The sequence below is a fragment of the Pantherophis guttatus genome, chromosome 10 (assembly GCF_059756535.1).
Source record: "Pantherophis guttatus breed Tessera chromosome 10, ASM5975653v1, whole genome shotgun sequence".
NCBI lineage: Eukaryota > Metazoa > Chordata > Lepidosauria > Squamata > Colubridae > Pantherophis > Pantherophis guttatus.
Genome location: NC_142072.1, coordinates 26,292,810 through 26,301,600, shown reverse-complemented (window position 1 = coordinate 26,301,600; position 8,791 = coordinate 26,292,810). Strand labels below are relative to the sequence as shown.

Sequence of the window (8,791 nt, the reverse complement as noted above, 5' to 3'; positions counted from 1 at the left end):
GTCATTAGTTTAAATTCTTTATATTTAATTTTAATCTCATTTTTTTTCCACTTTGCTCCTTAATTTTTATTGCTAGAGTTGCCAAAAATTCGATCTCAGCTGATACTTGATACAGTGAGACACCTAGCAAATCCATAGCATTCCCCCAGATAGTTAGTACTTGATATTGTTCTTTGTAATATTAAAAATAAATTTATTCATTTCTGACTGTGGAAATATAGATATACATACTTTCCCCTGAATAATAAGCAGCATTCTATCTTTTCCTGTTTTAGAACAATTTATTTATTTATTTATTTTATTAATTCAATTTATATACCGCCCTTCTCCCCAGGGGGACTCAAGGTGGTGGACAGCCAAACTTAAAACACATATAGTACAAAAGTTAAGAAAAAAGTTAAAATAAATTAAATCATTGGCATTTCCAATTTAAATCCCAGATCTGCAAAATCGAAAAGTTCCCAATTTAAAACCCAGAATCAATAAAATCAAAAATTTAAAACCCCCATTAAAACCATTTAAGCTAGGCTAGCTTGTTGGAATAAATAAGTCTTCAGGGCCTTTCGGAAAGCGTGGAGGTCCGGGATCAGTCGTATTCCAGGAGGTAGCTCATTCCACAGGTTGGGTGCCCCCACAGAGAAGGCTCTCCCCCTGGGGGCCGCCAGCTGACATTGCTTGGCCGACGGCACCATGAGGAGGCCCTCTCTGTGCGAGCGTACTGGCCGGTGGGAGGTTATCGGTAGCAGCAGGCGGTCTCGCAGGTATCCCGGCCCTATGCCATGGAGCGCTTTAAAGGTGAGAACCAACACCTTGAAGCGCACCCGGAAGACCACTGGGAGCCAGTGCAGCTCGCGCAGGAGAGGTGTTACGTGGGAGCGCCCTGTGGCTCCCATAATCACCCGCGCGGCCGCATTCTGGATCAGTTGAAGCCTCCGGGTGCACCTCAAGGGGAGCCCCATGTAGAGTGTGTTACAGTAGTCCAGGCGAGACGTTAATTAATTAATACCTTTACTTGATTTGCAGGCCTTGAGCAGATAATATTATATTTCCATGCTCCTCATAATGTTGGAAAAATTGGAAGGAAGGAAGAAGGGAATGACCGTAGAAGATGGAAGAATTACTGCAGCAGTAGGTGCATGATCGGGAAACCCGAAAAACAAGTTAGGGAGCGGGTCTTATCTATGTGGTTGCTAAGATTCACTACCAACTGGTTGGACATAATCAATCACACCTCTACACTGACTATCTATCTTGCATGTTCTACTCTGTGGGGGGGGGGTGTCTTACTTTTTTCTGTACTTTGACTGGTTATTATTATTATTGTTGTTGATGATGATGATGATTCTGTTGTAAAGTTCATCAGGTTCTTGTGAATCGGACAGTTTATAAATCATTGTATGAACAAATACACTTGGAAAGGGGGATTTAGGGATGTTAAGGGGCAAAATGGATGCCCTAAACATCTGCAAGAGTTAAAATACTTCTGCACCCCTTGAAATATAAGAATGTGAGAGTTTTACTTTTTTTAAAAAAATAAATCACCATGAGTATAAAGAAAAAGAGGCAAAGGTGGAAAGAATAAAATAATATTCAAATAAAATAGGGATTAGCATTTTCCAATAGATTATTAATTACTTAGGAATGATAAAATGTATCACTTAAAAAAATTATGAATCACTATTAAGCTTGAAGCTTAGGAATACATTTTAGAAATCCTAAACATTTTGATCAATACATTAAGTCAAACATTTGGTCCCACCAACTCTGGGGGGACAGAGGAGGACACTGGGGGCCTGCACTCCTGGGTTAGGCAGGATAGTGGTAGCATTTCCTAAGGTAGCACAAAAGAAAGACTTTGGTCTAGTGCAGGGGTCTGCAACCTTAAACACTCAAAGAGCCATTTGGACCCGTTTCCCACAGAAAACAAAACACCGGGAGCCACAAAACCTGGGTGGGCGTGGCCAACTCCACGTCACTCACTCTAACCCAGTCACATGACCCCCCCCAGCCATGCCTACCCAGCCGGTCATTAGGGCAGAAAACTGGAAACCACAAAATCCCTTTCTTTCTTTCTGTCTCTCTCTCTCCCCCCCATCTCTATATCTCTCTCTTTCCCTCTCTCTCTCCCCCTCTCCCTCTCTCTCTATATCTATGTCTCTCTCTCTCCCCCTTTTCCTCTTCCCTCTCTCTCTGTATCTCTTGGATTTCCAAGGCCAGGAGAGGAGTGACTGGGAGGGGAGGGTGAGGGGCGGGGCTAGCCAGTGATGGGACAGGGAGCCGCAGCAGAGTGCCCAAAGAGCCACATGCGGCTCCAGAGTTGCAGGTTGCTGACACCCGGTCTAGTGGTTAAGGCATTAGGCTAGAAAGCAGGCGACTATGTTCTACTCCCGTTTTAGGCACAAAACACCACTGGATGACATCGTCAGGTCTCGCTGCTTTAGCAGACTAAGAAAGATACTCAGAGATGATTCACACCCTGGTCAGTGTCTCTTCGCACTTCTACCATCGGGCAGAAGACATCGAAGCATAGCCAGCCAAACAAATAGGTTTAAAATTAGTTTCTAACCTTGAGCTGTCAGACTCTTAAACACAACCACAATCACTCCATGCACAGGCAGGAACATATGATTAGTTTTTCTTTTTCTTTCTCCCCCCCCCCACTAATTACTTGCATAGGGATTATTCTTTATACTATTTATGTTGTTTGTATTTTTTGCATGGATTGCACCAGTGAGGCTAAAACCAATTTTGTTATATATGATGTACAATGACAATAAATGTTATACTACTAAAAGCCAGCTGGGTGACTATGGGCCAATCATCAGGAGATTGTGAATTCTAGTCCCGTCTTAGCCATGAAATCTAGTTGGATGACTTTGGGCCACTGACTTTGTCTCAGCCCAACTGTTGTTGATATGGGGTAAATAAGAAGAAAGTGCATTGGATATGTTCATTGTTTATTTGTAAAAATAATAAAGACGGGATACAAAATAAATAAATCAGAAGATGCTTTTGGGTCAACTGTGGGGTTTTTTTTGGTTCCTTAGAGTCGATCTTGACTCCTGGCAGCTGTCTGGACAAGTCCCTGCAATTTTCTTGGCAATATTGTTTTTGGCAATTGACTTGCCACTGCCAACTTCCTAGGGTTAAGAGAAAGTGACTGGCTCAACATCACCTAGCTGGGTTTCTGCCTAAGGTGGGACTAGAATTCAGGGTCTCCCAGTTTCTAACCTGATACCTTTATCGCTACACCAAACTGATTCTCTTTGTGCTGGAGAACAATTCAGCTGCCAAGAATGTCATTTGGTTACTGAAATGGATGCTGGGCAGCCCAAAAAATTCTTACCCAGATTGCAAATGTTTCAATTTTTGCCTCCAGGTTTCAACATTCCGGATTTACGTACTTTCCACCAGGCCCTCAAGACTTTTTTATTTCAATAAGCCGGGCTGGCCTAACTTCTCCAATTTTAATTTTAATTTTAAATGGGGTATTTTAATTGTTGGGCCAAATTGTTTAATATATTTTAAATTGCTTTTAAATTTTTGTATTCTATGTTTTTTACCTTTGGCTGTTCACCGCCCTGAGTCCTTCGGGAGAAGGGCGGTATATAAATTTAAATATAAATAAATAAATAAATAAATAAATAAATAAACATTTCCAGAAATTTTGCATCTCTAGGAATCCTCGTCAAAGGATTGTTCCGTACACCTGGGGAAGAAGGCTGTGTCTATGGGTACTTGGAAACTTTCCAGATTTTGTGCTTGAAACAACAACAACAAAAAAAAAATAAATGAAATTTTGACTTTGGAATTTGCCGATTAGATAGTTTTGTTATTATAGAAATGGCCACTATATACTAAGTATGCAAAAATAAAAAGTTGAGGCTGGAATGTTATTACTTTTATTCCACTGCCCTGAAGAGTTGGAAGTTAATGCCTTTTTCTGTTTCTCCCCTTACCTCCACACTGCTTTTTCCCCAATTTTCCCATTGTTTTTATTTTCATTTTCATTTTATATTTGGATAGGTTTAATACAAATATACAGGTAGTCCTCAACTTATGACCACAATTGAGCCCCAATATTTTTGTTGTTAATTGAGACATTTGCTAAGTGAGTTTTGGCCCATTTTACGACATTTCTTGCCACAGTTGTTAAGTGAAGCCGGCTTCCCCATTGATTCTGCTCATCAAAAGCTTGCAAAAAGTGACCACATGACCTTGGGACACAGCCACAGTCATCAGTATGAACCAGCTGCCAAGCATCTGAATTTTAATCACATGATCATCCGGCGGCTACAAAGGTCGTAAAGTGTGCAAAATGGCCATAGCTCACTTTTTTCAATGCTGTTGTAAGTTTGAATTGTCACTAAATGAACTGTTGTAAATTGAGGACTACCTATATATAGGACCCCATGGCAAAGAGCGTTGACCCCAGGGGTGAAATCCAGCAGGTTCTGACAGGTTCTGGAGAACCGATAGCGGACATTTTGAGAAGTTCAGAGAACCGGCAAATACCACTGGCTGGTCCCAGAGTGGGGTGGGAATGGAGATTTTGTAGTATCCTTCCCCCAGGAGTGGGGTGGGAACAGTGGTGGGTTGGCCCCGGTTCAGACTGGTTCTATAGAACCTGTAGTAAAACCGGCGGGAGGCTCCGCCCACCAACCCCAATGTCATCAGAACGGTTCTGCGCATGCACAGAAGAGCGCCCGGGTGAGTGAAGCGAACCAGTAGTAAGGGTAGGTAGAACCCACCCCTGGGTGGGAATGGAGATTTTGCAGTATCCTTCCCCTGGAGTGCAGTGGGAATGGAGATTTTGTAATATCCTTCCCCTGGAGTGGGGTGGGAATGGAGATTTTGCAGTATCCTTCCCCTGCTACGCCCACCAAGCCATGCCACGCCTACCAAGCCACCCTTACAGAACCGGTAGTAAAAAAAATTGGATTTGGTTGACCCCCTCTCCCAAAAGGCTCCCTCCAAAATGGCTATGACTTTCCAGCCGGGATTTCCTCGTGGTGTGCTATCCAAGCCTGGGCCTGCTCCCAGAGCCCCCACCTAAGGGCGCCCACGTGCCTCCGCCTGAGGAGAAAGAGGCGGGGGTAGGCGGGTGGGCGGAGCCCGCGTGAAAAGCGACGCACAGGAGGGCGGAGGAGGCGGCGCCTAGGCCAAGGGCGCGGCGCAGGCGCACCTGCGCGGCACCAGCGGGCGGGGCTGCTTTCCCGGCGGGCCTTGTGGGTTGGTGGGAGGCCTCCTGCTGAGGGGAGTCGCAAAAGTGCCGACGCCGCTTCTGCTGCTGCTGCTGCCGTCACTGCTTTCCCGCCGGCCAGCTCCGGTTTCGAGGCTGGGCGTCGCGGGCAGGAGGCCCAGCTCGGCTCTTCCTCTTCGGCCGCGGCTCTGGCCCGACTCCGCGCCCTGACGCAGGCAGAGGGGCCTCCCCGCCCAGGCCGTGTGGGAGGCGCCCGCCCCGCTCAGCGCCTGGCCCTTCAATGCTGCCGGTGGGTAAGCGAGGCGGCCGCGGGTGAGGGAAAAGGGAGGCCTCTGGCCCAGGAAGCGGGGCGGGGGGGGGGAGTTGTGCTCCGACGCCGTTGGTGGCCGGTTCGGGGGGACGCGGGGCGGCTCCGGGGTGACATTGAAGGCGCGCGAGCTCCGGGGGCAGTTGGGAGCTGGAGGGCGGGAGACGAAGCCGGCGAGCGGGGCGAGGCCGGGACCTCATCTCGCGCGTGAGGGGACGAAGGCCGTCTGGGCTCCGGGGGCGGCGGTGCTGGAGTCCTCCCCGGCTCCCCTCCAGGAAGCGCTGGCGGGAAAGGGGCACCTTTGTGGAAACCAGCCGGGCCACAAACCCCGTTTTTAGGACATGGGCAGATCCGGTGAAGGATTCTCAAGTGACCTTCTCTTCCCCCACCTCCTCCTCCTCCTTCCCGAGAGCCAGGCTTTCTGGAGCGCGGCTGCCCTTGGAAGGCAAAGATGGCAGCCTTGGGTCAACGAGGAAAGTCGGGTGCCTTTGGGGCTTAAGAGAAACGGGAGGCAAAGGGCACCTGGGGGGCGGGTGAGGGCTGAGAAAGGTTTCACCTGGAGCGCCCCCGGGGACGGGAGAGAGAGCCGCCGAGATCATCTGGTTGGAGCCACCTGTGGCATGGGCATCCTAGTCTGGGAAGGGGAACAAAATGGAGGCTGGATAGGAGGCAGGTTTGGGAAGAGCTGTGCAGAGTTAACTGGCAGCACGGCTGCAATAGGGGGGAGTTAGCTCTAGGCTAGGGCGATGTAGTAAGAAAGAGGCGGTGGTTATGTAACAATAGATGGAGTTTGGCGCTTAAGACGTTGAGGAAGTGTGAGAGCTGCCCATATACCAGAGGTCTTCAAACTTGGCCGCTTTAAGACTTGTGGACTTCAGCTCCCAGAATTCTCCAGCCACCTATGCTATGCTGGAGAATCCTGGGAGTTGAAGTCCACAAGTCTTAAAGCGGCCAAGTTTGAAGACCTCTGCCATATACAGTAGGCATGTGCTCCTTGGTAATTAAAAGGCCAAGGAGAGAGTGCAAACAGAACGTGGGGTGGGAGAGGGTAGTTAGAAATGGGATAGCAAAGTTGGGTGAGAAAAGCCCAGCAGAGACAGATAATGGGGAGTCGAGGCAGTCCGTTAGGGCTAAAATATTCCCGGGGTAAGTGTCTTTTAGAAGCCTAGAAAAAAAAATTATGTACAAAAAAATATTTATATTAAGTGGCTGGCTCCCATCTCTCTCTCTCTCTCTTTTATTTGTTTGCTTCAAACTTTTTTTTTTTTGCCTTGGGAGAGGTCTTTCTGAGGTTGATTTCAGTCTCCATGGACAGGTTGCTAGTTTCAGTTCGCTCTTGTGTAAATTGAAAACGAAGAGGAGACTTGCCCACTTCCTGTTGAATGAGCAGAAGTGGTTGTGACTCAGAACTGCAGTAGTAAGGAAAACTAGGCACCTCCTCTTGTGACTCAAAGTGCAGAAATGGGCTTTGGTCAGTCCTTCGTGAGAAAGGCTTGTTTCTATGAGATTGGAAGGGAAAGAAGATGATAGGATCTCTTTAGGACACCTTGGCCTGTTGATTCATTTTGCAGGTCTGCTGAAAGTTTTCTATTTATTTATAAGAATAATGAAGTCTGATTTTTTTTTCACTCTTAACATTTACTCATTAAAAGCATTGTTTTCAATTGCTTACTTAAAGGTCTTTTTTAAAAAAATATGATACTGATACTGGTGTTGAAGAGAAAAGTTCCTTTAAAAGTAATTCATTCTATAATCACAGAAAATATATTAATATGAGTTATGCATTTTTGTTCCAAAAATTAGAATATTTTAATTCATTAAAAAAAAAGTGTCATTAAGCTTCTTAAATATTTCACTCAAAATCAAAAATATACCTAAATAAAGTGTAATTTGTTAAGAAAGCTGCCAAAGAGCCTTGGTAACACAGTGGACTAATGCACTGTTATTAACATCTGCTGCTTGCAATTACTGCAAGTTCAAATCCCACCAGGCTCAAGGTTAACTCAGCCTTCCATCCTTTCAAAGGTAGGTAAAATGAGGACCCAGATTGTGGGGGCAATAAACTGACTTTGTATAAATATACAAAAGTATGAAGGCTATAGCTTAACGCATTGTAAGCCGCCCTGAGTCTCTGGAGAAGAGTGGCATATAAATTAAAGCAAAAAAAAAAAAAAACCCTCTAGGAATTGATTTAAACTATGAGAATTGAGTATGACTTAACAGGAACACTTGTCACAAAAAGTTGTTCCTATAAAGCTAAAGTGCATATAATCTATCTTCTGCCAGTCACTGTACTTTGCCCTACTGTGGAATGTTGTGCTGGTTAACTGACAGAGAGTCCAGAAGGAAAAAGAATATGTGGCTGTAAAGTCATCTAATTTGAATAAAGACTTTGTGGTTCTGTCTGAAGTAAGCTATAATATTCTTTTACTAACAAGTAATTTATTTGATACTTTATTAGATACTGTACTAAAACTATTTTTAAAAAAGTATCAACTTTCAAATTTGGGGGAGGGAATTGGAATTGAAATTTCAGCTTTATTTTCAATTCTGTCTTTTACAAGTGGAATGTTACTGTGATCATTTCTTAAAATGAAGAAATTTTGTACCATTTAGAAAATCCAGTTTTTCTTTCTAAAGAAAGAACTGGGGGAGAGGGGGAAGACACCTTTCATCATACAGCACAGAAGTTCTGCATTTTGTTACTGGAAGGAGATGGGATGCAATTTCCTCTGGTTTTTTTTGGGGGGGGATAAGAAACTTTATTCAGATTGGTGGATAATGTGATTTTTGCGAAAGAAATGGGACAAAGCAGCACAAGTATAGATAGTTGATTTATAAAAAAGCACCCAAAATTGCATTTAAAGAATTGGTACATCTTGAAGTAAATACAACAGGAATGTTTACATTGGAATAACAATTTTGTAGAAGATTATGTTTACTTGGAGCTACCTACAATGATAGTCCAATGCATGAAATCTGTTTCTATATCTAACCACCACACACAGGATACTACAGGGGAAATTTTGTTATTCTGTCATAGTGACTTCTGATAAAATGCTAAGCTAAATGGACTTTTAGTCTGTGGCGTGAATGATAAGTTGTCTAATATGGAAATGATCTTAAATAGCTTGCTTGTTCAGTAAAAATATATAACCTTTTACAATCATGCTGCATTTTGACCTTTATCTCACAAAATTCTCCAAACAGTAAACTTAATTTCTGAAAATGGATTTATACTAACTTGTTTGTGTGATCTGGAGGTACACCAATATAATTAG

The 8,791-nt window shown here is 44.3% G+C and overlaps 1 protein-coding gene across 4 annotated transcripts in view; it reads left to right on the top strand.

Annotated features, from left to right (window-relative positions):
* Window positions 1–5,086: 5,086 nt before the first annotated feature.
* The window catches only part of PTP4A2 (protein tyrosine phosphatase 4A2), a 34,858-nt gene continuing 31,153 nt past the window's right edge, over window positions 5,087–8,791 (top strand). The window contains exon 1 of one of the 4 annotated variants that reach the window (XM_034413335.3): window positions 5,087–5,492. The gene's annotated coding sequence lies outside the window, so the exon portion shown is untranslated. Of the gene's footprint in view, window positions 5,516–5,625; window positions 7,082–8,791 lie in introns of those variants that run through there. The other 3 variants (XM_034413336.3, XM_087876719.1, XM_087876721.1) reach the window with 3 other exon arrangements.